General features: G+C 41.2%; 1 protein-coding gene across 7 annotated transcripts in view; it reads left to right on the forward strand.

Moving 5' to 3' along the window:
- Positions 1–27,084, forward strand: part of fbrsl1 (fibrosin like 1) — a 358,066-nt gene that overhangs the window by 61,053 nt on the left and 269,929 nt on the right. The window lies entirely within an intron of this gene.

Consider the following 27,084-nt stretch of genomic DNA (forward strand, 5'->3'; position numbering starts at 1 on the left):
CATCATTTTGTTGTTATTAGGACAAGATTTAAAAAGTGGTCTAGTTAGAGGGTTATTTTGTGCTTCTCCCTTTTGTATCCTGCAGCCCATTACATCACTCACAGCATGCTCTGTTGAGTTTATATCTGAGACCTTCTCAAAGCTGGTTTAGCTCAATTTCCTGGGTTCTCCGTTTTTCTCGAGCTGTTATGTTTCTATGCTGCAGGAGTCTCACGAAACTCTTGTGACCCACATCAAACAGCCTGATAGCCACAAAGGATGTGCACGTTTCTTTGTGAATTTGCTAACTGCTGCACAAGCGAGTAATCCGCCATGTTTCATTGTAATCACGAAAGCGTGTGGCGCGTACACAGGCACTGAAGAATGTGATTACATATTAAAATGTCCTAAACGTATTTGATGCAAAACAAGCATGGCTGGTTTTCCTAGACATCTAAGAGAGGATTGAGCTGTGATCGTCGCAGGACCCGGCTGGGTTTCATGTTTTTCAAAATGGCTTTGATAGTTCAGTGGAATACATCAAACACATTACAAAAAAGAAAAAGGGGAAAAAAAACTGTCATTCCCTGTCAAGCGCTATATCTGTAAGTCAATAAGTTATGAGCTCACATACTGGTTACCGTGTACCAACAGACTACAAACTTTACAAAATAAACATGATCATTTGCAGGCAGCATACTTACATTTTCAATCTTCATGTTCTTAGTCACTACAGCCATGAACCCTGATATTTGGTCTTCTTCTAGCCTTTCAATCTGGTAATTATTGTGCCTTTCATGAACTACTAAAACTGCTGGACCTATTAGTTAACTTGTGCTTCAATGTTTTTAATGAAAATATCCTCTTTAGACAAAACAAGACTCTAAAAAAACGTCTTTATCATGTTTGCTTCAGATTTTGTGACGTGTTTTAGATAATCATGCTACTCCAAAGATTATCCAAAAATATGGGAACTTAATAAGTTAGATGAAACATCTGCGCTTTGCTACACTCATGTAGTCTGTTGTCTCTCATTACCGAAATCCTGAATATACAAGACACAGCACAGGATTGAAACTGATCAAATACATAAATAGATTCTAAATTTATCACCATTATTTAATGCAGTTCAAATACGTTGTTTAATTTGAAGCTGAAAATAAATCATTACACATTGAGTTTAGTTCACCAGGAATGGCACACATTCAAGTACAGATTACACAGATAAATGAGCTTGTTGATTTTATAGATAGTTACTCCTTTCACAACACAGTTAATGCTGGATAATAAAGCAGCTCTGCTGCAAGAATTGCTCTCACAGATCTAATAAAATGTCTTTGTTTATCTCTACTTAACCCTATTCAACCATTTCTACAAGTAAGGATTATTAGCCGAGAAAGTGTGCATTATCAGTCTGACCCGTCTGATGCAAAGCGGAGGACTGCATCGTCAGAAATAAAGGTAATGCACACTTCAAAGGGCATTATCCCACTTATACCATGGTCTCTTACAAAAGAATTAAGTATTTAATTAGGCCTGCACAATTAATCGCAAATTTATCCTTGTTGGGTTTTTCAAGCTATGCAATATGCATAACACAAAAGTCGCAATAAATGATAAACCTTAAATGTGCTAAAACAATCTTATGGAAACTTGAACTGTTAAATAAATTGAAAAAAATCCCTTTGTGCATTTGACCAATCAGATGGAGCCCTTCACATTCACCCGGACCATGGTATCACACTTTTTATACCATTGTCCCGGTGAATTCTTGATTCGTATTGGCTGCTGGGTGTGCATTAAAAAGTGATAACGCACAGTGATAACCGCACGCCTAAAAAAGAAGTTCCGGTCACATATCTTAAATATCACTGCACTGGCTTCTTTAAAACAAACTTTTGCTTCATCATCTGGACAAAAACAAGCCGTAAGAGGTGAACTTTCCTCTGAACTGACGCTTTATTTAACACGATCAGCATATCGCTTTCCTTTGCTGCACTAAAGGTCCGCGTCGGCTGAGCCGCACCACGCAACAAATAATCCGCTTTTTGTGAGCAAGCGATCCAAACCGAATAAAGTACTGAAAACTGATTGAATGTTTATTTATTTTGTGAGTGACCATAGTATAACCAGGTTAATGGCCTTCGAAGTGTGCATTATCAGCATTAACGCAGAAGTGTTCAGGCTTCCACATCCTGCGTTGATTTCTGATAATGCAAACTTCATTAACCCTTGCACGCCATTAACCCTTACTTAATCCACACCCTGCAGCCAATCAGAATTGAGTTTTCACCCAGTCCATGATATAGATGTATATAAATATGTATGTGTGTGTATTTGTTGAAGTATTTTATGTTTACTTTTATTACATATGTATGTTTTCAAAAATAGATTGTAAGCTTCCTGTTTGTTTTTTTACCTTATATAGATCCAAAAATTGATCCGAACTGTGTCTCTAAAATTGCAATACGATCCAAACCGTGAGTTTTCAACTATGGTTAGTCTTTTTTTTTTTTAACGACTACTTGCTGTTTTGAAAGAATGCAAAATTTATTGATGATTAATTCTTTGTTGCATTCATAAATGTCATTAAAACCTTATCATGTCTTAAGAAAGTAAAAAAGACGTTGAATCTGCCCTCCACGTGATCTCCAAACTAATAGATATCTGCGTATAAAAGGCAACATCCCCAAACCACCCACTGCGGAGCCCCTGTTCGATGGGGTGACAGAGCTGACAGGGAAACTCTGCTCATTTTTAAGGTTGTTTCACGGCTCCATTCCACAGACAGGCAGTGATGGCAGCAAACTTCCAGCTGCCTGAGACAGGGGCGTGTTTAACAGCCAAGCGATGCTAAATCTTCAAAGGGAGGATTTGTATGAAGACATCCGTTAGATGCTGCGGGGGCTGTGCTTGATCTGACACCAGCGAAACCTCACTTTCCTTTCTCACCTTGTAAATGCCACTAACTCCTACTTTTATTTAGTCGTAACCATCACTAGAAGCGTTCTAGCACAGACTCTGCACTTATGTCATGTGCTGCATTTAGGAGCAGAAAAAGATTAGTTTTTTTGGAAAAGAATTTTGTTCACTTTGCCAAGCGGCAGTTCATGAGATTCTCTGGGGGGAAGATGAACAAATGGTGTTGTCAGTGAGTTAGCTATTGGGTAATAAGTACCATTTTTGTTTATGTGACATCGAAGCTATTTGATAGAACTGCGGTTGCAAAGGTGTATTTGAGTCCCCAATAGCATCCCTGAAGCCATTTATAGTGGATCAGTATCACAGCCATATTAGATGTACCGCTTAGTTCCCCTGCACGATCATGTAGTGATATTTCTTTGCACAGAAATTCAAACTGTGCCAATTAATCACATTAAGTGACTCTCTGTTGCCAAGACTAAGAGTTTGGATGCTAGTGCAGGGTTGGCGGCACTGCAATTAAAAGCCTAAACTGTGTGCTTTTAAGTTGTGTCAAATGAAGAAATTCAATGTTCTCGTGTGATCTGAACAATGTTGACACGCCGCTGATTAGTGCGCGCTAAGAGAGCTGTGTGCATTTTTAAATTTTTTTTATTTCTTTTGTCATCATTAAAAGCTGTGTTATTGCCCTGCTGCCTTTTATGGACTGAAACGCCTGTGGCCTATTTTCAACTAATATACTCTTGGGTACTGCAGGCTTATTGTGTTTCCTGTAGAGAATCTTTTTAGTTACACAGCCTTTTGCTCCGGTTACACTGCCTCCACTCAGTCTGTATGATCTGCTGTCATGGCAAACTGCTCTGCTTGATAACAACACAAAGAAACAGCCCACAATGCACCTGAGCCAGGAAAGAGAAAACTCTTTAGGCGCGTTTGGCGTGCCAAGCTTTTCACACTCGCCAGTGTCTGAACCTATCACTTAACATGCTGGCTGCACGTCTTCCATTGTGCATCCTGTGTAAACTGCCGACTATCTGTTGTTGGGGTTGAAATGCCTAAGAGGCCAGCTGACAGAAGAGATGAGAATTCTACCAGACTGCATTATTAGTTACACAGCTGGAAGCTTTCAAGCTTCTCATCTGTAGTGCCGCGACGGGAGCATAAACAACGGTGTAATCTCCCCAACTTCAATGATGTAATCAGCGGTAAAAACTGACAATAGTGCGTTCAGAATGAGCGGGCTGATGCAACCTAGCTTGTTTGGATGATTGTGCTGCTCAGCCCTGGGCGTTCTTTCCTTTGTGTGCTGCCTGTGTGAAGGAAGGATGCCCATTTTGCGCAGCCACGTGGGGCCACTTAAACCAAGACGAATGCTTATATGTGGATTAGTTTATTGATTTCCAGTTGAAAATTGGATAATGTGTCGGGGCGAGTGTACATGCGTTGTTGATTGTAGGCCACAGTCAGTACAAGTTTATCTGCACAAAATACCCCCCCAGGGTCACTGCTGATATATACAACTGGAAAAGTCACCCAACTGGAAATAGATGTTTCCTGCTGGGCTATTAGTTTCAGGAAACCAGAAATGTTCAACTTTGAGCTTTTTTCCTGACCAAATATTTAAAAAGTACAGCTTTCTGGTTATGAGGAGAAACCACATAACGCTAATTGTTTTGTGCAGGAAGGATTTTGTGTAACTTTTATTTGATAACAAGAGGAAAATGCAAACAGGCAAGACCCAAGAGGGCCTTTAGTGATAATGAGCTGTGTGAGACCTACTTTAAATCTGCTAACCGAGCAATCAATGCATCATCAATGCTGATTGAATTTGAAAATACCTCGGTTTTTTATTTTGTTCCGTTCCTGAGTGTTGCTTCTAACAATGCACTGAAGGAATACCTGCAGTTGTAGTGAGACTTCTGTACTTTAAGATGACTAATGCATTTTTGTGTGAAAGCAACTGCATGTTATTCTACTTTAATTTGCTGTTTAAAGACTAAACAATGTTATTCCCTCCCCAAAGTGTAGGTTGTTTGACTTGTGTGTTCCATGTCCAGGCATAGTTCGGCATACAGCTCTGTGGTCAGCTCAGAGGTCTTCCAGAGTAGACTTTTGTCGACTCTTAACCCTTATGCTATCTTAGATGACCCCACCCTTACATTGACGTGTTCTCCCTAGCATGATAAAGGTGGATAAAGGTGGAAAGATTTCATGTTATCCATGGACACCAGTGAGGATCACAAATCATTGAAGAAAAAAGGTTCAGAGCACTGTCTAGTGGGTCTAGATGACCCAACTCCCAATGTTAAAGTGCCTAGAATAGTACAAGGATTAAGTCCTGAATGCACCGAAGCAGGTTTTTTTTTCCAATTATTTGGTACATTTTCTGCAACAAAGATTCATACTTGAAGTGATATGCAGCAAAAATACCATTAAATGAATGATTCAAATTACACTGAATGGAGAAGTGAAATGCTCTCTCCAGTACTTCCTTCAGCTAACTACAGAATATGCTGCTTTTTTAGGGAAGGACCATTGATTGTGTATGAAAACTGGACCTGAATGAGTGTGACATCACCCTTAGGAAATGAATCGCATTCAGTTCAGAGGAGCATAAGTCAAGTCGAAATTACTTCATCTTCAAACTGAAGTCAGTTCATTCGGTGGAAATGAACTAACTTCCTTTCCAGCAATAGGAAGTCTGTTCGCAATACGGACACCGCCATGTTGGAGCCATTAGTAAACATTGTTTGGTCTGTGTTGGTCTGAGTCAACATTTTTATGGCAACCACTGTCGCCAACCAGGAGTAAGCTTACACCCCTACCACGAAATCTGTCAAATGCTTTGCACGTTCGACGCGAGACCGCATACTTCTATTGGTGGTTCTGATTGGCCAGTTTAAAACTTGAATGACCAGCACTACAGAAAAAATGTGAAAAAAATTAAGATCAGAAAAACATGTTAAAAAAGGTAGAGTGCGAAAGGCTATTTTCTTCTAAAGCTATTTGTTGTAAATGAAAAAAACAAAACAAGAGAAACTACCTAAACTAGAGAAGCCGACTTGTTTGTTATGCTGCCTTTCAGTTTCATGCAGCTGGATGGACAGACGTACAACTGACATTAAGCACTTACCTCCTCCAGCTGAGAGCAGAGGGGTTAACAGCAGGCTTATTATTGTGGCTGAGCTCATTAAACCGTCTATCCCTGTGCACTCGCTAGAACATCAGAACAACAGTTTCCCATTCATTGGCATCAAAGGTGCCCACACAAATAACACCAAGAAATCCGAAAAATAGGCCTTTTATCACGCAAACAGACATAACAGATTTTTCCACTGCAGATTAAAGCATCTTATCCCAAGTGTGCTTATTAAAACCTCAAAACGCCACGCTGTCATGTGAAGACACTCGCTGCTGTGTGAAGATCCAGGATTTAATCCATTTAGTGCACAAGATGCTGTGATGTGGATATGAAACATTGTTTGATGCATCAATCTCTTCTATTTAAGTTTGTGCAATAAAAGGGTCGTAATTTTCTGCTGGCTCAGGGGTCCCAGTGTTTTTTTTTCCTCTCGTACGATAATGTGACGTGTCAGTCTCTAACACCGCTGATCCATTCAGATCAATTTTACAGCTTCTTTTCTTTCTTTTTTGCTGTGAGTAAATGTCTATTCGGTGTGGGTTTTCTGCTAGACGAAGCATCTAATTCTATCATTGTAAACACAATCCATAAAAAGGCACAAAAACAAACCTTGTTAGCAGCCTTTCTGGTGTTGCAAATTCACTGTGTGCAACGAAAAGATCCACTTTCTCATCAGATATCTGGAGGAATAAGTGAATGGGCTGCAAATAAAAACTGTCGTTCACCTATCGACATATCCCTTCAGGTGGTTTGGCAAAGATTTTAATGCGGGGTGCTGTTCTTGACACAGTAACATTCAGTTATTTTATAACCGAATGTGGCAGCAGCACTATCAGTTACTGCCCTGTCAATCACGTTACATCGATGCATTTTTGCCCTGTCATAGTACACTCATTATGCCTGTGATGCGCCTCTGGATGCACATCAGAGACCAAAATTAAAAAAATAATGCTATTGCTGAACAAGAGGCTTGACTGACGTCTCAAAAGATCAAAATGTTTTTGGCAAAATTATTGTAAAGTTAAAAAAAAAACCTCAAGTTTCAGTAGAGGTCATTAGGTAATTTGTTTTCTATGAAGTGGTCTTCTTCTTCAAAAAAAAAAAAAATATTTCCATGTTTTTGTTTCTCCCCTTGCTATTTTGCTTTTATTTCTTTTAAAGCGTGCCTCGCTCAGAACTACCAACAGCCTTTATATTTTGCATTAGTCAGAAATATGCCAAGGAGATTCAGTCAGGTGTGAAAAAAAAAACAATTGTTAAACAGATGTATTCCTGCAGCATGGTATTTATTATACGATGTGTTAACATTAAAATTCAGTGTTGAATAACTGTTATTAATGACTTAATGGATGACACTGAGTCCCTGATTACAGGGATAATCAGCTTTTCCTATTGTGGGGGAGAAAACATGGCCTAAACTACTTGCTGGAAAGTAAAAAACAAATTGAGCCAGACCAATTAAAAAAAAACCCACAGAGCTTCTTGTCTTTCCTGCATGTGGGGACATCTTTTATTTATTCTTGAAGGTTTTGCGCCTGATTACTGACTGCTTAGGATGTCTCAAGGATGAATGTCAAAGATTTAGACAATTAAGAGGGTTTTCTTTTTGGTCATTTGAAAACCAATGGGAACAGATAGTGTGCTTACAATAAGTCACTCACATTCTCATGCTGTTTTATGTTTTCAAGACCCACTCTAATGAAAACTGTGTTTTTAACATGTTCTTGTCACATTTTTCTCATGATGGATGATTAAAATTGCGCTTCTGAGTATTTCTTTATTCAAATCGATGTAAATCAGGAGCATACACAAAATCCTGTCTGAAAAAGCTTGTAGGTGTGACATAGAAGCTACAATGAGCGGGCCACAAACTCACCCTCGGCTTTATTCCAAAACCATAACAGACAAATAGATCAACAAATGTCGTTGTTTTGTATCTGTCTCAAAACTGTACGACTGAGAACTCTGATATTGCTCGCTATTTTTAATGCATTGGTAATGTTAGGTTAGGGGTGAGGGGCTGTAAGCTAGCGGGAAAGTTTAAACGAAGCAATGATGGGAAATGAGGGCGGGTTTACAGCCCAGAGGTGAATTTCTAATGAACTACTGCAGCTCTGCAGAAACTAAGTCCTTGAAAACGAGACAGGTTTTTTCATTTTTGGCTAAAAACAGCATCGTAATTGAAAGATCACTGGGAACACATTGAAAATAGACCAAACGATTATCAGAGTGGGCCTTTGAAAGGGGTTATACACTTAGACACCGTCATTCAGCTCTGAAAAGTTTATTATACTCTTACCTGGGGTTATATTTGAATTTAATTAGTGGGAAATTCATTTGTGCTTCCAAAGCTGTGTTTTTTTTTTCTAGTTACCACTTAACCTATTGTTTATATTGTATATAGATACTACTGCTGCACAGAAGTGCACCAGCTTTCTCACCAGTGCGTTTCCATGACAGTGGAATGCGCAGGCAGGGAAGGTCGCACAAGAGATAAGTACTACTTACCATATTCAGCATCGTTTGAACTAGGTAATTATGTTCAGCCTGAGACGTTTCTCCTCCTTCTGCCCCACAGTTCCGCTCTCTTCGTTTATTTACGGCTAGTTTGTGTGCTGATGTTGGGCTTTAACAAGGCTGCTTTTGTTCCAGATGAAGCTTGGAGACAGCTCTCATCAGGCCAGTGTTAGATCCCTGCCTGCCAGAGCACAGAGCACTGCCCCCGGGGCATCTTATCACTCGACTGGCAATCACAAATACCCACTGAAAGAGGCTTTCAGCTGACAGACGCTTTCTCTCTATCTGAAAATGCCTCTGACTGGAAGAGACAGGCAAACATAGAAATACAGAGAGAAAGCAAGAGTTATTGATGGGCAGATGCTTGCAACCCACACAGAGATAGATAGAAGTATGGCTCCCTTTCCACAGGAGCACCAGCTGACAGACGGCTTTGCCGAGCAAGATTGAGACAGAGGGGAAAGCTGACATAGGCATATTGCACTCATGAGGATGCAGTTGTGCATGCACGCACGTACATTTTCCGCTCCCACACAAAAGCATGATGTCTCTGCATTCCTGCCATATTTATCTTGGAGCCCATGAATGGAAAGCTCCACATGGATATATGTGTGTTATGTTATTGAATTTGACACCAGGCTTCTGAGGCATCCTCACCACTCCAGAGGCCTCTTGCATCTGCAAAACGACCACAGCATTTGGGACCCATTCACACTGAACTGGTAACTCCTCGTCATGGCTGCCACATTGGGCTGTAATGAGTCTTTGAATATCTCTTAAAAATATAGTTAATTATTGTAAAAACTACACTTCACAAGTGTAATTATTGCTAAAAAATGCAGTATAGTGTTGGGTTTTAAGTAAGCCACCTAATCATAACTGTCATTGGTAAGGTTGATAGGTCAATAAAAGGAAATGTATATTATTAAAAAATAAAATATGATGTAAAATATGTTTTCTGATGACTTTCATCAAATTTAATGCTCATATTTTATTAAATAAAATCATTTCTGGTTAAAAAAAAACGTTTCTTAGTAAGTGGCCCGCTTTTCCTTAATGTATTCAAGTCAATTGAGCCATTTCAACTAAAATAAGCCAAGTTATGAGTTAAGGTTTATTAAAAATTTGTACATCTCCTCCTAGTGGCTGGATGGTTGAGCTGGCTGCGTGTTGGCTGGCACATGAAAATTAAGGGTTCGTTACCTAGGAGGCGTGATGAGCATCATCCAGAGTGGGTCCTTGGGCAAGACCCTTCACGCTACTGCCTAACTGTGTAGCCCAAGTCGGAGTCTCCCTGTGCCGGTCCCCAGCCCAGATGAAATGCAGGGTTGTGTCAGGAAGGACATTCAGCATAAAAAATTTCTGCCAAACCCCTTGTGTCACTCCGATACCGCGCTAAAAACTATCAGGATCAATTTAGGGTTCAGTATCTTGCCCAAGGACACTTCGACGCATGGACCAAACCTGCAATCTTCCGATTAGAGGTCGACCGCTCTACCTCTGCACCACGGCCACAATACAGAGCTGAGAACTCTTCGTTATGACTGCCATAGTAGATAATCAAAGTGGAGGGCCAGCTGGGTCTGATTCATCCATCCATCCATCCATCTTCCTCCCCTTATCCGGGACCGGGTCGCGGGGGCAGCAGACTGAGCAGAGATGCCCAGACTTCCCTCACCCCAGCCACTTCCTCCAGCTCCTCTGGGGAGACCCCGAGGCGTTCCCAGGCCAGCCGAGAGACGTAGTCTCTCCAGCGTGTCCTGGGTCTTCCCCGGGGCCTCCGCCCAGTGGGACATGCCCAGAACACCTCTATAGGGAGGCGTCCAGGGGGCATCCGGACTAGATGCCCGAGCCACCTCAGCTGGCTCCTTTCGATGTGGAGGAGAAGCAGTTCTACTCCGAGCTCCCCGCGGGTGACCGAGCTTCTCACCCTATCTCTAAGGGAGCGCCCAGCCACCCTACGGAAGAAGCTCATTTCAGCCGCTTGTATTTGGGACCTCGTTCTTTCGGTCATGACCCATAGCTCATGACCATATGTGAGTATTGGAACGTAGATCGACCGGTAAATTGAGAGCTTTGCTTTTCGGCTCAGCTCTCTCTTCACCACAACGGACCGATAGAGCGACCGCATAGCTACGGACGCCGCTCCGATCCGCCTGTCAATCTCACGCTCCGATCTTCCCTCACTCGTGAACAAGACCCCAAGGTATTTAAACTCCTCCACCTGTGGCAAGGACACTCCACCGACCGAGAGATGGCAAACTACCTTTCTCCGGTCAAGGACCATGGCCTCAGATTTAGCGGTGCTGACCCTCATCCCAGCCGCTTCACACTCGGCCGCAAACCGCCCCAATGCACGCTGGAGGTCCCGGTTCGATGAAGCCAACAGGACAACATCATCTGCAAAAAGCAGAGAGGAAATCCTGTGGTCCCCAAACCAGATCCCTTCCGGCCCCTGGCTGCGCCTAGAAATTCTGTCCATAAAAACAATGAACAGAACCGGTGATAAAGGGCAGCCCTGCCGGAGTCCAACGTGGACCGGGAACAGGTCTGACTTACTGCCGGCTATGCGAACCAAGCTCCTACTCCGGTCATACAGAGACCGGACAGCCCTCAGTAAGGCTCCCCGGACCCCATACTCCCAGAGCACCCCCCACAGGATGCCACGGGGGACGCGGTCGAACGCCTTCTCCAAATCCACAAAACACATATGGACTGGATGAGCAAACTCCCACAATCCCTCCAGCACCCTAGATAGGGTGTAGAGCTGGTCCACTGTTCCACGACCAGGACGGAAACCGCACTGTTGTTCCTGAATCCGAGGTTCGACTATCGGACGGACTCTCCTCTCCAGTACCCTGGCATAGACTTTCCCAGGGAGGCTGAGGAGTGTAATTCCCCTATGGTTGGAACACACCCTCCGGTCCCCCTTCTTAAAGAGGGGAACCACCACCCCTGTCTGCCAGTCCAGTGGTACGGTTCCCGACCGCCACGCGATGCTGCAGAGACGTGTCAGCCAAGACACTCCCACAGCATCCAGAGACTTGAGGTGCTTAGGGCGGACTTCATCCACCCCCGGGGCCTTGCCACCGAGGAGCTCGTTGACTACCTCAGTGACTTCAGCCCGTGTAATAGACAGCCTCACCCCAATGTCCTCACTCTCCGCTTCTTCAAAAGAAGGCGTGTCAGTGGGATTGAGGAGATCCTCGAAGTACTCCTTCCACCGCCCGACAATGTCCCCAACCTCCCCCGGTACCTGTTTGAAGTTCTCCCGGATGTGGGAGTTAAAGACTTCCCTGACGGAGGGCTCAGCCAGACGTTCCCAGAAGACCCTCACTCTGATTCAGTTCCATTTTAACCTGTTGTTTAACGCTACACCCTGAACCGCCGTTGTGTTCATTTACTGAATCAACAGAAACCGTTCCATCGGTTAGTTAAACAACATGGTGCTTGTTTCATTTAATTGCATACACACTCTGTATGATAAATGCACACCGCTCAATGCATCCTGGGGTGTGGTGGGGGGTGCAGATGGTCTGCTATTATGCTGTCAATGATTTAGGCACAACAGACAAGCTATTTGTCTCCATATTGTAATGAGTCAGTGTTTTGAAACAGTAATTACCTTTTAGACCAGTTGACAAATGACTAGAATAGCAACACACTGACATGTGCAGACACAGACTTGTGCTCCAACGCATCGCTCAAACCCAGCTGGCTTTAGGACGATCCTTAACCCCTGCTGTCACATCTGCTGTTGTCATCGCCCGAAATAAACAGAAATCTGACATATTTACTGGCTGTCGCACTGTGACGTTCGCACTGTTTCCATCCATCTCCATCACAATCTTTAAATCTTGGTTTGTCTGTTACTATGACTCAATTAAACAAGCAAGTAGACAGTGACATTTCACTGTTGTTTGTGGTAGCAAGCTGAGTCAATCCATAACCGTCTTTTATATACCTTTTATTGTTTTGCCCCGGACTACAAACCATCCATTCATGCAGGATATCTGATAAAGTCGGTTTTAACAGGACTTGCAGAAACTGTGCCGTCTTCCTGTGCTCCACTTATAAAGAATGTGATAAGCAGCTAAAAAGGAAGGTAGAAATTTAAAGAAAGGACTGCGAAGGATCGAGTGGATATAAAACAGAGTCAGAGGGCCGCCATGTCTAGACTTTGGATAGATGAAGCAATAAAATTAACAGCTTTCTGATCCATTTAAGGACGGGAGGAGTGCTTTTACTGGCAAGTAGTGAGTTTACCATCTGGGTAAAACACCCAAGAGGCCGGGGCGTTCCTTTGACGAGGTGTTAATGAGATCTAGAAAATATAAACGCTGGAAATAGTCTTTATATGTAGAAAGAATATCGATTTAGGTCAGTTGGGTTTATTTAAAGTCCCACTACAATCATCTTTTAATCTTTGTAAAAGAGTTCCCTGTGGTCTTTTAATTATGATTGTCATTTTTTGCCAAAATTAAAAAACCTGTTTTGGTTTCCCAAACATAGTTTCTGCAGAGCAGCATCAGAAATATGCCTCCAAGTTGTGGGAGAGACTGTTGGCATGGAGAGTTAGTGCTGTCCTGCTAACTTACAGCCCCCCACACAACCCCAACCTAATGTTGCCGGTGCAACATTAATGACAAGCGATATTGGAGCTATTCAACCATATAGTTCTAAACCAAATACCAGCTCAGATGAGGTAAACCAAAGACGTACATGAATCTGTCTACAAGTGGATGCATCAGGATGAAGCTGAGCGGGGAGCTTGTGGCCCGCCATAGTAACTTGTACGTCAGACTTACGAGTTTTCCCAAACGGCATTTTTGCTCCCGATTCACGACTATTTAAATTAGGCCTGCACAAAATACCTTAAATTTTTCGTTATCGTAATATCAAGCTGTGCAATATGCATATCGCAAAAGACAGCGAAAATTGCAATAGATGGTTACCATAAATGTGTTAAAGCAATCTTATGGCAACTTGCAGTATTTAGCGAATCAAATAAATCCCTTTATGCATTTGACAAATCAGATGGACCCTTTCACATTGTTGACCAATCATATGAAGCTCTATTATGTGAGATGTTCGCCTCCTATGTCGACGAGGGTCACTTGGAGTACAACTTTTAAACTGTTGCAATGAAATTGGACTGATGTTTTTAGTTGTTTTGCTTTTTGTTTATATACCGCAAGTTATATCGTTATCGCAATATTAATCACCAATTTCGCATATCGCGAGTTTTTCTCATATTGTGCAGCCCTAATTTGAATAAAGAACTTCTCAGATATTCTCAAAAGCCTCCGAAAAATCTTTGCTTAGACTGCTACCCCACGACCCGGTCCAGGATAAATATATATATATAATATAATATAATATATAATATATATATATATCCTCATTAGAAAAATGCTACAAAAACATGTTAAAAAAACATGTAGTTGAGTACTGATTGTAGGATTGCAAGTTGATTTCCACTCTGCCAGCCCAATAGTAAAAGTGCTTCTAAGCAAGGCACTAAATCTTGTGTTGTTTGCACTGACCCTGCTACTACGTTATATGGTAGTTCTGCTGCCATTGGTGTATGTTTCTGAAAATCGCTTTAGACCTTGAGGAAAGTAGAAAGGTGCTTTAGAGGTAGATGCCATTTACAATCTTTGGTAGCTTTTTAAAAATGTATTATTCAACTTTTTCATGATTCATAGTTTTTTGGGCTCAAGCTGCAGACCTATTTTCTGCTTGCTTTATAATCCACTCATCCATCCATCAGGGACAACGTCTGAAGACGGACGTCTACATATAAATACCCAGACATTCTTGTCCCTGACAACTTCTTCCACTTTTCCATCCATTCCAAGGCCAGTGGAGAGACATAGTCTCTCCAGTATGTCTTTGGGTCTTCCCTTGGACATCCCTGGAAAACTTCCCCAGGGGAGAGGGACCTGGCTGCAGACAAGATGGCGCCTGACATCATTGACCCCAAAAGTTCAAAAAAATTGTGGAAAATACTTTATTAAAGCTTAGAATGGGAAAAAAAGTAACTCTTTGGGTTTCCAGTTAGAACAAAGTATTTTTCTTAGTGACATGGGTTCCAGTTCAAGGTTGAGGACTTCTAGTTCTGGTCATTGATGTCTGCAGACAAGTCTTTTTGTCCCATGGAAGCCTCCAGGATGCTTGAGCCATCTCAAATTTTCCTGATTTACAATCAAAATGCACAATGCTTAAGTTACGTAGTCCCTTTCTTTTACTCTTTGGTCTACTGGAGTTTTCTTTCCCAGAGTCCACTTCCATATAGTATAAGTGAATCCTTAGTTTTAGAAAGACAAGAGTTTGCTTTGATCCTTACTAAAATTCAAGCAAGTTTCAAACCTGTCCAAACAAACCAAACTGCCAGAGGAAATAAAACATGTCAAGACTTAACAACCTTGGTGTTGATGTGTCCCAATCTGTATTCCAAAGAACTGGCTTGAGTAACTACAAGCCTTCACTACAGACGTGTTTCCATTGACTATGAAATTACGCAAATTGGATAAGTGATAATAAATTAGCCTAATGGCAAAAGGTTAATTTTGAAAAAACTTGCATTTATCTAAAATAAAATTCTGCGCTCGGAAGTGGTTTTTGAGGCATAAAGAAATTGACATGTTTTACAAAACTGCAATGAAAACACTTTTTGCAAATTAAATGTGTCCAACAACTACTCTGCACAAGTAGCTAGGTTGCATCAATTTTCTTAACCCACTGGGGCCACTGGATTGCGAGACTGTCCCGGCTACTGTTGAGTGAAGGAGGAATACACACTGGACAGGCCGCCAGCCTGTTGCAGGGCCTGTGGGGCTGGAGCAATCGTGCTGGCTACGCCGGGCGACCCATGGGTGGCTGGCTGAATAGCAGACAGAGCTGCTGCGGTTTTAGGAGGAAAGCCTGCTCGGGCCATCAGCCAGGCGTTCAAGCACTGGCATATTCTTGTTTTTTTATTTGTCCCCTCTCGAACTACGTAGCAACGAAAACGTCTTTCGCAGCAGGAGTGAAGCTCTCCAAATCGGGAGAGACTCTGAATGATCTCATGAACCTAAACATGGAGATGTGATTACCAATGCTTTTGTAGAGCTTTTTAAAATAAATAAAATATGATCTCTAGACATTCTTCCATGCATTGTAGAGAGATATCACAGACAGGAATCTAAACGTGTCTGCTGTAAATCAAAGTATTGTTCACATCTGACCTTTCCGAGGTCAATGTTCTGAAGTCATTACTTGGCCAAGAGATTCAAAGAGTGTCCTAACGGATGGGAAGGGTGGTCTGATTGACACAGTGAAGATGTATCACTTTTTTAAAATCCTTTTTTTTTTACCTGTATGTGTATATCATTACCCTGTGTAGGGGCTCTAACAACTCGAGTTAAGGAGACGTGAGTCAGTCAGCCGAGGTCTGGGCATGTGTTGGCAGGAGCAGACACACTGCAGCTGCCAGCTTTTTTATAAAATCATAAACAGAAAGTCTCAGCCAGTGCAAAACGTTGATCCGCGTAATACTGAAGTGAAACCTGGCAGCGGGAGTGATGAGGAGTGCCGGGGAGGCATTTTTCTCCATATAAAGGAATTCAGTGGGCCGTGTTTTCATGCAGAACATTCAAACTTCTGGCTGACAAAGTGATGCAGATTGTCTACAAATGGTTGTCGCACTTCAGCATTAGAGTGGTGAAATCAGCCTGAAAAAAAATTTGTTATAAATTCAGAGATGACATTAAGCTTTATGTATGATATTTTTGAATTTGATATCATGCATATTTACTTGTTGCACCAGATACGTTTTACTTGGAAACCCTGCAAATTGTGCAACCGTCGTGTTATGGTCTCAGTCCTATGTCAAATTGCGACTAAGGAGGATACCTACAAACTACATTCTGATTGTACAGAAATTCCTAATTTCCATAATTTCCACAGCTTGCACTGTGTGAACTCGTGTCTTTCACTTTCTTTTTATCTCATCAGAGCTCTTCGTGTAAAAAATCACTTCATTGTCTCGCCCCGATTTTTCATGGATCATTCTGCTGTCATTAGATTAGAACTTTGCGTTGGAAAGACTAGCCCTCTATAGATGTCTGCAGGAACAGTTGGATGAAGGCAGAAAGGGAATATAAGTGTAACTGGGTGTAATTAATTTGGTATTTGCCCAGACACTCCACTTTTGTAATGAATAGCACCTCATACACCAAACAAGCTCACCTGTCAAAAGAGGGCTTCCTGATGAACAGGCAGTCGCACCATTTTTATCTCTTTGTTGCTGTTGAGCTACTACACAAGAATGGCTCCTAAATCTGTAAAGAGCTGCAGGGCAGAACAACTAGACCTTCTGCTGAAGCCCATCAAGGGGTCAATAATGAGAAAATCCCACTATTTGCAAACTCAAAGGTTTGTTTGTTTTTTTGGGTGTTTTTTTAGCTGATCCGCTAAACGCTCACCGTCTGTTCCCACTCTCTCTGCTAGCTTTGATGTGTGTCTCTTTGCTCTTTGTGCAGCATTGTGTTGACATTTGACCAGAGTGCTTCTGTAATCAGTTTTCCTCCTCTGGCTGTCTTGGAGCAGGAGCTATATAAACATGTCCGTCCTCCACGGGAGGCCAATGGATCACTCCTCATTACTGGAAAGGCAAGGAGACGGGGGCGCGCAGCCGCTGTCGCGATTAGATGCCAGCGAGTGAAAGTAGGGTTGTGCTCATGTGCAGGAAAGTCACACAATAGCATGCCTACTTTGGTGGTACGGCACATAAACCAAATCCTCACTAGACTTAAATTAAGTAGTCAACTTTACGTTCTTCACCTCTAGACTCAATTGACTTGTCTTCCAATTCAGACTATCTGTGTTCTGCTTAAACTACAGACACACATTTGACACGTATTCAAGACCGCGGGTTCTGGAAGGTGTGTGTAGCCCATTGTGTTCTTCTTCCTTGTCTACTGTTTACTAGTGCATATCTGCCACCCACGGTTGGAAGAGGCTTGATGGGAAATGTTGAAGTGGTGCAAATCTCACAATTTTGGCACGAAACTGAAACAGTTTGGTTCATTGCTAACGTACTCGCAATGGTGGTTATGGATTACTATTATGTCAGGAGAGTGGCCTTGGTTAATCCTTATTTAAGAAAACAAATGCAATCGTCGTCTGGCTTATCGTTGTGCCTGGGTTCACCAGATAAACCAAATGTACCTGTCTCTACCAAATTGGAGACCCTGATTGGTCAAAGTTCGACCTGGTTTAACCTTCAATGCGTGTTTTATGGCCAGGTTTTGTTCGAAGAGCTTGAAAACAGTCGTAAAAACGTGCGAAGCTACGCATGAACGTAAGTCTTTTGAATGTGGAAGCCTGAAATGCACAATAATGCGCATTTACATAGACTTTTCATTGGAAGTAGCCGCTTAAACGCACATTGCAAAAGACGGTGTGAACGTAGCTTCAGATGACTAACTTAACCAAAATGTTAAAGGGCAAGTCGGTCTATCTGCTTATGTTCACAGACATGTTTCTGTTTCCCCACACCTGAGAACATGATGAAGAAAAGCCTGAGTGGGTGCCATGGTAACACCTCAGCACTGCTTCCACACCACAGTAACTGATCAAACATTCAGGCCCACTAAACTCTCCATTTGGACCCACATGGCTAAGTTTGAACTTTTCCCTCTAATCCATTAACCATCATCATCTGTCAAGTCCTTTTTTTTGTACTTGGTGTTCTTTATTCTTCTGACCTATTTTGTTTGGAACTATTAACAATGATCCTTACTTGAAAGAAAAAGTACTTCTCTGGATTAAATGTTGCTTTTTGAAATAGATTTTGGTTATCAATATTAATAACAATTCATGGCTCTTTTGTTACTTTGTTTCTTTGGTCTGCTGGGTGGTGAGCCACATGATGGTAACAACCCTTCTTCCCTCAGTGGGCCCTGGTTCAAATCCCAGCTAGGACCTTTCTGTGTAGAGTTTGCATGTTCCTTCCATGGATGCGTGGGTTTTTTACTGGGACTCCATTTTTCTCCCACATTCCAAAAACATGCATCATATATCCAAAATGTCCTTGTAAATAAAATGTGGATCTCAATTGAAATACCTTGTTAGATAAAGGCTAAAAACAGTGTTCCCTTTTTAATCGCAGGAGTTCTAAAAACGTTCTAAAAATAAGGTGAAGTCTGCGAAGTAGGGTTATGTCTGAGTTCACTCTCAACTTAGTGCACCATATAGGGCATTCACAATTTTTCAAGATGTCCGAATCTACAAGTCCAAAATCCAGTGTCCTGGAAATTCCCAGAATTCATGAGAACAACTAGTTTGCATCATTGCTCACTAGATTGGTGAATATAGACCACAATGCATTATTTATGTATTCATTTATTTAGTATTGTGATTAGATTTACATTGTATTTTTACCACCATCAATGTCTATCAATTACTCCCGTTCTGTTAAATGTACATTACATTTTTATCAATTAATTTTGTTCCTATTGCTTATTTATATTAATATTGTATTTTTACCCTTTTATAGTGTTGTTAGATTTTAGAGAGACAAATGGACTTCCTGTCCAGGGACTACAGGTGGAAAAACAGGGTGTTCACATTGGACAAGTAGGAAGGGGCTTCCTTTTTATTTTTCCGAGGTGTAATAGCGGTGTTGTTGATGTGGGCTGGTCTGCAGACAGTGGAGTACAGGCTGTCCAGCAGTGGGCTTGTAGGAAACCTGTGCTCAGGGTCTGGGTGGAGGAAAGGTGGGGTCCGAGTTTGTCTGTGGTCGTTCTGTGAGAAAGTCCTTAGCCAGCCCAGGAACAGATGAGACGGTGGAGTGCGCGGTCAGTACAGCTTTTGCATTCCCTGCCATACTTCTTGGGGGTTGTTGTTGGACAGGTGGTCCTCCATGCCCCTTTTGTATTCCAGTATGTATGTGATTAAAAAAACCAAACAAATTGCAGCCAAAGTTTGCATGCAAAGGTAAGATTAAAAGAAAGTTTTATAGACACTTATCCAAAATGAGACCCGAGTAAATGGCCCTGATAAACATAATGGATGTGTGGGAGCGTGAGACATGATAGTAATCAAGATTGTAATGACTCCTCTCTAGCTTATTCCTATCATCTTCACTAATCATTAACACCTTTTACCAGTGAGTGGTCAGCAGTTCTGCAGGCAGCATGGAGATCTGAGCTTTCTCCTTTCTGCTGATATCACTCAAGTAAAGCGGTGTGAAGGCTTTTTTTCCCCTCCTAAGTCCTAATGAACCTCTCCTGCTCTTCCTCACTTTTCTTTCTCCCCCTGTTAAGCGCTGGATTAAAGCGCACGCAGCAGGATTCAGGCACACGGTGAGCACCTTTCCTTCCACAGTTAAACACAGACCTCTCTCCCCGTTCACTACTCTGCTGCTGCTGCTGCCTGGAGATAATTGTATTGCTGTCAGCCTTTGGTTGATGAGTTGCCAGTGTAATTGCTTTACGGTTTGACCTCTGGTTTTTCAAACAAGAGGCCTGGTCAAGGATCCATGCTGGGCAGATGAGGAATGAGGGGTGAGACCGGTGGTTTGCTTGTTGTCGTCGCTGGAAACGTAATTGTGTTTGTCCTGTCATACACTACACTGCTCCCATGTCCTCTGTTGTTCTCTTAAAGTGGAGTCCTGCCTATCAGTCCACAGCATTGTTAAATATATAGGTATTAATATGATGCAAGGACAGGAAGACACACAAGAGGGGCTTTTTGTTGTTGTTGAGGTTTGATTCTGGTCGTCATTATAATGGATCATGATCATATTAAGTTATTATAGAAGAAGATGAGAACCTTACATTTACAGATGTGACTATACGTAACACTTAATAAATATGGCTATATACAATTTGTCAATTTGTTATTTATCTTCCACTTTCTCTTAACTACAAGGGTAAGTTTATTTTTATCCTCTGTAAAATATGTGCACCCAAACTTTATTTCTACTCTGGATTCTACGTAGCAACCAATTAAATGTGACCTACCTAGATATCATCTGACAGTTTTGGGCAGGGGGGAGGACAACTTTTCCACTAAAATGAATGTGTTAAGAAGTTTCCCATTTAAAATTTGTAGAAATGAAAAAAGAAAAAAGCTAACAAGATAAATTGCTGTGTGTGCAAACATACGGAGCAAAATGTGCCATAAACATGGGTTTGGTGGTTCCTGATAAGGTTTGTCTAAATGTTGTTTGTTCGCGTGAACCCTTGTGAACACAAACGCTGTCATAATCTCCTGCTCAGCAAAGAGTGCGACAGCTGACTCACTGGCTGAAAATTGCTTTTGGGCTGCGTTTATCACCTCACAGGAGCACTTGTTTTGGTTGCATCACTCTCTGAGTTGGCTCGCCTCTCCCTGGTCGACCATAATCACAGTTTCTTTGTGTCGTAAAGCAGAGTGAAAAAAAGCTGCAGCATCATTTCAACATTTTCATGTACAGCCCAATTTTCATCAACTCCAAACTTGTCTTTAATTATTTTTCACATTTAATATATTTCAAGAATAACCCCACCCCTTCTTCCCTTGCTTAGAGAACTCTGTCTCTGTCGCTAACTTACTGCCCCTCACACCGCCAACCTAACAACAGTGGTGCAAAAAATTGCAGAGTACAACTGGAGCTGTCCATCCGTACAGTTTTGATCCAGAGGCCAGCTCTGACGAGGAAAATGAAGACGTACATGGATCTATTTCTCTGCAAGTGGATGCAGATGGGAGCGGAGTAGGAAGCTTGTAGACCAACCAATGTATTTCTAATGTCACAAATAAAATCTCAAGAAAAATTCAGAAAAGCTTTTTTAATCTTAATTTTCTTTATATATGTCCTTCATCATCAAAAAAATGCTGCTGTTAAAATGCAGTGTTAAAAAGACAACAGAAAAACACAATATTCATCTCAGTAGGTCAACGAGAAAAGGACTCACTAATCATTTTTAACTTTTTCTGTACTTTGTTTACCTGAGCCTTCAATTCTGTACCAAATTAGCAAAACCAATGTCCTGAATGTAACAAAGGACTTGTCAGTTGAACCCACATGATCACACACACACTCTCAGCAAAGCTGTGTTATTGTAATGCTGTGAAGTGGCAGTGTGAAACAGCCTTTGACAAAGGTTTATACTTACAGTGTGGCCAACTGCTCCACGCCTCATAAAAGGCAATTATAAGCTGTTAGAGCCCAGTCACCCTGGAAAAAACAAGCAGTAACAGCATTAGGCTTTCAACACTCCCCTCCAGGAAAAAAAAAGTCTTTAGATTTGGACCTTCATCCAGTGATAATCTACCATCTGTTTAAAAACACTGACATTTTAGGAATTTGTTTCTATAAAATGATGAACTCACAAAATGTCTGCACGTCTGTAGGGGGTTACGGAAAAGTGTCTACTTATTGATTTTCTGATTCCTAATGATTGGTTATTCTCAGCAGCGTGCACATGTTTGCTGTATGAGATTTTGATAACCTTAAATGCTGCCAGTTGTAACTAGAAGAATCATGAACTTTTTTTCTTTGCCATATAAACGCTAAAATTCCCCCAAACCACAAACATTGCATCAGAAAACATTTTATGATAAATTCTAAAATGTGAACCGTTTCTCACATACTCATTGTTTCCATTATAACATTCTGTATAATACTCTGTATACTGACTTGTTACACGCTCCTGAAATGTCAGCTTTGTCTCCTAAACTACTGCTTTTAAGTTCTGACACCTTTTTCTGCTGCCATGTGTGCAGACCGGGGTGACCGTAGGCTTTGGATTTTCTTATTTGCTGATTCTACATTCTGTCTTCCTTTCGTCCTCATCCCCTCAGCAGAGGACAAAGAGGGAGTCTGATGTTTGCAGAGTTCTGTGAAGTTGAGGTACAGAACTTTTGAAAGGGGCTCTTTCATACAGTCACAAGGATTCTAGCTTCACAGAAGAAGCTAGGTGGCCAAAGGAATTCACAGGCTAGAAAGTTGAAAGGCTGCAGCAATGTCTGCTGCTTCCATCACACTCGGGCTGCAACATGAGTTCTATTTTGGTAAAGATGACTAAATTAGAAATCCACTGCGGGTGTTTTGATTTATATTTCTAAGTCTTGATACATGAAATCCAAAATATTGCCATCGCACTGGCTTTAAAGCTCCTAACTGTATTTAATACATTGTCTATTCGTCTTTTCATCCTCCAGGTCAGATGTCGATTTTATCTGAACCTGTTAGGATCACTTTAAGGCTTTTAGATGTTAAAACTTGGAAACTTTCAAACATTTTTCAAAGCCCCCTCAGATCAACCTTTGATCTATTTTCAGTGTTCCTGGTGGTCTTTTAAATATGATTATGCGTTTTTTAGCCCAAATCCAAAAAACTACGTCATTTGCAAGAGCTTAGTTTCTGGAAAGCGGCAGTTTTTTATTAGAAATATGCTTCTAAGTTGTGGGCGGGACAGTTGGCGTGGAGTAAGGGACTCTGTCCAGCTAGCTTACAGCCACTCATACCGCCAACATAACATTACCGGTGCCACAAAAATGGTGAGCAGTGTTGGAGCTATCCAGCCATACAGTTTTGAGCCAGATGCCAGCTGAGACAAGGAAAATTAAAACTGTACATGGATCTAGTCGACTACAGATGGATGCACTGGAATGAAGCGAAGAAGGGAGCTCGTTCCCCACCTAATGTATTTTCTACATCGCAACTACTATCTTTTTCAAACTTGATTTTTTTCTCCTGATTCAAAGCGATTTCATTAAAGAAAAACTTAGAAATGCAGTTTTAAGCTTAATTTACCTTAAAGATGACCTCTATCATAAGGAGAATGGTACAGGAACTAAGTTTGTTTAATAGTTTTGCAATTATCCATCTTGGCAGAGAAAATGCAAATATTTGCTGTTGTAAATGAGACGGTTGGCTGAATGGAGTAAAGCTCAGAACAGGAAACAGTCAAAATTGATTTCAGGTCATATCACTTCTCAGCAGTGAGAAGTCTGTGTTTTAATCCCTTAATCCGGGTGAAAAAACCTTTAAAAGTCTGTCAGTTATGTAGAGAAGAAAACATTTATGTTTTTTTTTCTTGAAAAGGCTTCAATATAATCAGCAGCTGAGCCCACAAAGTACATTTCACTGAGTTATTGACCGATATGTTGGTATCCATCAATCTGTGTTTGAAGTACAGATGTTGTTTTCTTTTTCAAAAGGGAATACCAGTTGCCGAGGCAACAGCTTCCCTGTCTGGAGGGCACGAGGAACAGGAAATCTGATTAATGACACTGAGCTGTATTTTAGGCTGCAGTGTGTGTGGGCTGATCAGCAGGAATAAGGGAGTTTTCCTGTGACAAAGAGGCGGGAGGTTTGAAAGGCATGCTGGAAAAGGAGCGACAAGTGAGCGACAGCTAAGACCTGGAATATCAGCATGCAATCTTGTGATTAACCATCAAACGTTTGTTGGTTTTTTCCTTTAGACTTAATTTGCGAAGCAAATGGTTCAATGGTTCAATTCCCTATTTTAAATTAGAATTCCAATGTGAGCTTTTAGTTTTACTGTCGCTGAACGTGTGATCCCGAGCAGGCAGAGATCAATAAATATTACTCTGAGAAGCTGAACAGATCAAATGAAAAGATGGTGGACTGGTATGAGGAGGAGGGATGTAAATCACACCAACAAATCACTCAATGCAAAAACATGAAAGTGCAAGTGTATCATAAAATATTTGTAGGGATAATGCAATTTACACACACTTAAAATGTATAGGTGATGCTGTCGTACAGTGTCCTTACACCAGTCATTCATGAGGCGTGAGTACTGGCTCCTTAATAACCGTGTGCAAATGCTAAACTCACAAAGTGTGCAAGTGATAAGTAAGTGCCCACAGAATACCCACACAAATTACACTTTGTCTACTTTTATCATTTGAACAGCACTAACAGCCCCAGTTAGCTGGGCGGGGGGGGGGGGGGGGGGGGGATTGTATGGTACGCCTGCATCTCACTTATTTCACCCTTACGTGTAAGTGTTTTCACAAGGCCATTGTGTCCTTGGGCAAACATCTAAACCCAATCTGCCCCCAATTGTAAGAAACTGTTGTTGATTATCTTGATTACACATTGTGTCAGCCTTATATATTATTATTTTATTATTATTATCGTTACAAGATTAACATATTGTTCTTCAACTAGGCACCATGTAAAAAGAAAGTAAGACAGTCCCAACAGTATCAAATTTATTGCTTAAATTTTACACACACTTAAAATGTATAGATGATGCTGTCGTACAGTGTCCTTACACCAGAAGCCTTGTTACCAAAATATAGTCAACCAAGCTTAAATTTACTTTACTTTATAACCCAACAGCCCTACAAAGGCCAAAGCCCTGCTAAATTTCCCCACTGTTCCAGCAGTTCTTGTTTCTGATTACCGTAAATCTGTTTGTTTGGTCAGTCAGAATCTAATACTAGTTAAACATTTAACACCAGAGCTTTTGCTCCACTACAGACATTCTTTTGACTATCATAACTCTTCAACTGTTGACACAGTTGACATATATCCAGCACATTTTGAAGCGGCGAAAGACATCCTTGCGCTGATTTGCAGCACTTTCTTACGCAGTCAACGTACGTCAGCTTAATTTGTTGCAGAAAAAAGCAGCACTGTACCGTTATGCAAAACTTTATTAACTTAAACTGTTGCATAACGGTGCACAGCCTAATTGTGTTAGTTTTAAAGCCATTTTTTTCAGTGTCAGAATCAGCTAATACACATCGATCATATAAACAGTCGAAGAGTTTTGGTATGTCAACGAGCGTGTGTTACTTATGGCTCAACGGCGACATCTCTAAGTGTTGAGCCACGTTCACACCGACCTCGGCATCCCCCCTTCAAGCGGCCATTTCCATTGAAAAGAATTTGTAAACACACATTTCAGGCTGCCGCATTCAAAACTCCCACGGTCACGCTTAGCTATGCACGGTTCTACTACAATTTTCGGATTCTGGTGTGGCTCTTTCTTACAAAATATCATTGAGTGCACATTCCAAGTTAAACCAGGTCTAACTTTAATCAGAGACTTGGATTTGGTAGTGACATATGGATGGCTTTCTATTTAATTCATGGAAGTTCCAACCTTTGGAAAAATTGATGATTGATGATTTTCTTAATATTTGAAATTAATAATTACAGTTTGTGCCCTGACCGAATTATATGACACCAAGTCTTTCAAATATCGAAATAAAGCTGTGGATTAAAAAGTCTGAAGTAAGATTGCACCACTTCAACTTTTCACACCAAGCCTCTTCCAACTGTAGGTGGTGGACACACACCAAAAAAAGAAGCCCTGCCCTGCTTGTCCAGTGTGAATACCTTTGGCTAAATGCGTGTTCAAGAACTTCCATTTAGTCTCTAATGCCTGGTGTGTCTATAGCTTAGAAGCGTTAAATCAAGGATGACCAGGGTAAAGACTGTCCTTTTGTCCAGAACTGGCAGCGCTTTATCACCAACCACCCCTGTCTCATCTTAACCAGATGTATCCTCTCTGCACCTGTCTTGTTTTTACGTGGATTTGCTCTTCAAGTCTTTGTAAATGTAGCTTAGCAGATGCACCGCTACTGTTTATTGTTGTGCTGTTGTTTACTCTTCCTGTTTATCACAGCACAGCACCTGCCGTCCAGATGGTCTCACTCTGGGAGCTAACTCACTCGTCATACACCTGGGCTGTCCACACACATAAAAACACGTCTTTATGTGTGCAGATGTCTTTTTTTTAGACCTAGATCTAGGTGATCAAACATTAGTAATCAATCAACAGTCATTTTTGCTGGATGTTTATCTGTATTTACCATGGTGTCTTTTCTTAGAACCTTCCTCCATTCTGCTGCAGTCTGTCTTCAGCATGTCTATTCTTTTTACCAAAAGATGCTGGCAGTATGTGTGTAGAAAGCTCAAAAAGAAAGGGACTGAGGAAAAAACAGAGATTTCACCACCTACACTCACTAAAGCAGCGTTTCTGTCAAGAGGGAAATCTCCAGGCTGTGAAAAAAAAAATACCCCAGCAGACTCCAAAACATTGAAAAACCTCCTAAAGACACCGTATTTTTCCATATACACCTTTTTCCACTTTGCATCGAATAATCCTGCAGAAAATCTGTTAAGCTGCTACAAAATGTTTTTCACATGTTTTTAAGTTGCCTTTTAAAAAAACAGGAAATTATGGTCATGACTGAAGAGCTTTAAAAAAAACTAAAAAGCTTTTTTTTTATTTGTATTCAAAAACACAGTAAAAAAAACATGTATTACATTAAACAGTGCAAAAGTTGGAAGCAATTTCCCATTTTAGTTGATATAAGAACCCCTTATCTTTGTGCAACATAAATGCTGATAATGTTGGTTTATGGCAACAAGCTGATGATAGCTCTAGGGCTGGGCTCATGGTTTTTTTTATGCTGAGGCCAAAAGATATGTGTGATTTTAAAAAGAGATGCTGAATGCAGAATGGGTGAAGACCATCAAATTCAACAAAGGTATGTGATGC

This window comes from Oryzias latipes, chromosome 9 (genome assembly GCF_002234675.1).
Source record: "Oryzias latipes chromosome 9, ASM223467v1".
Taxonomy (NCBI): Eukaryota; Metazoa; Chordata; class Actinopteri; order Beloniformes; family Adrianichthyidae; genus Oryzias; species Oryzias latipes.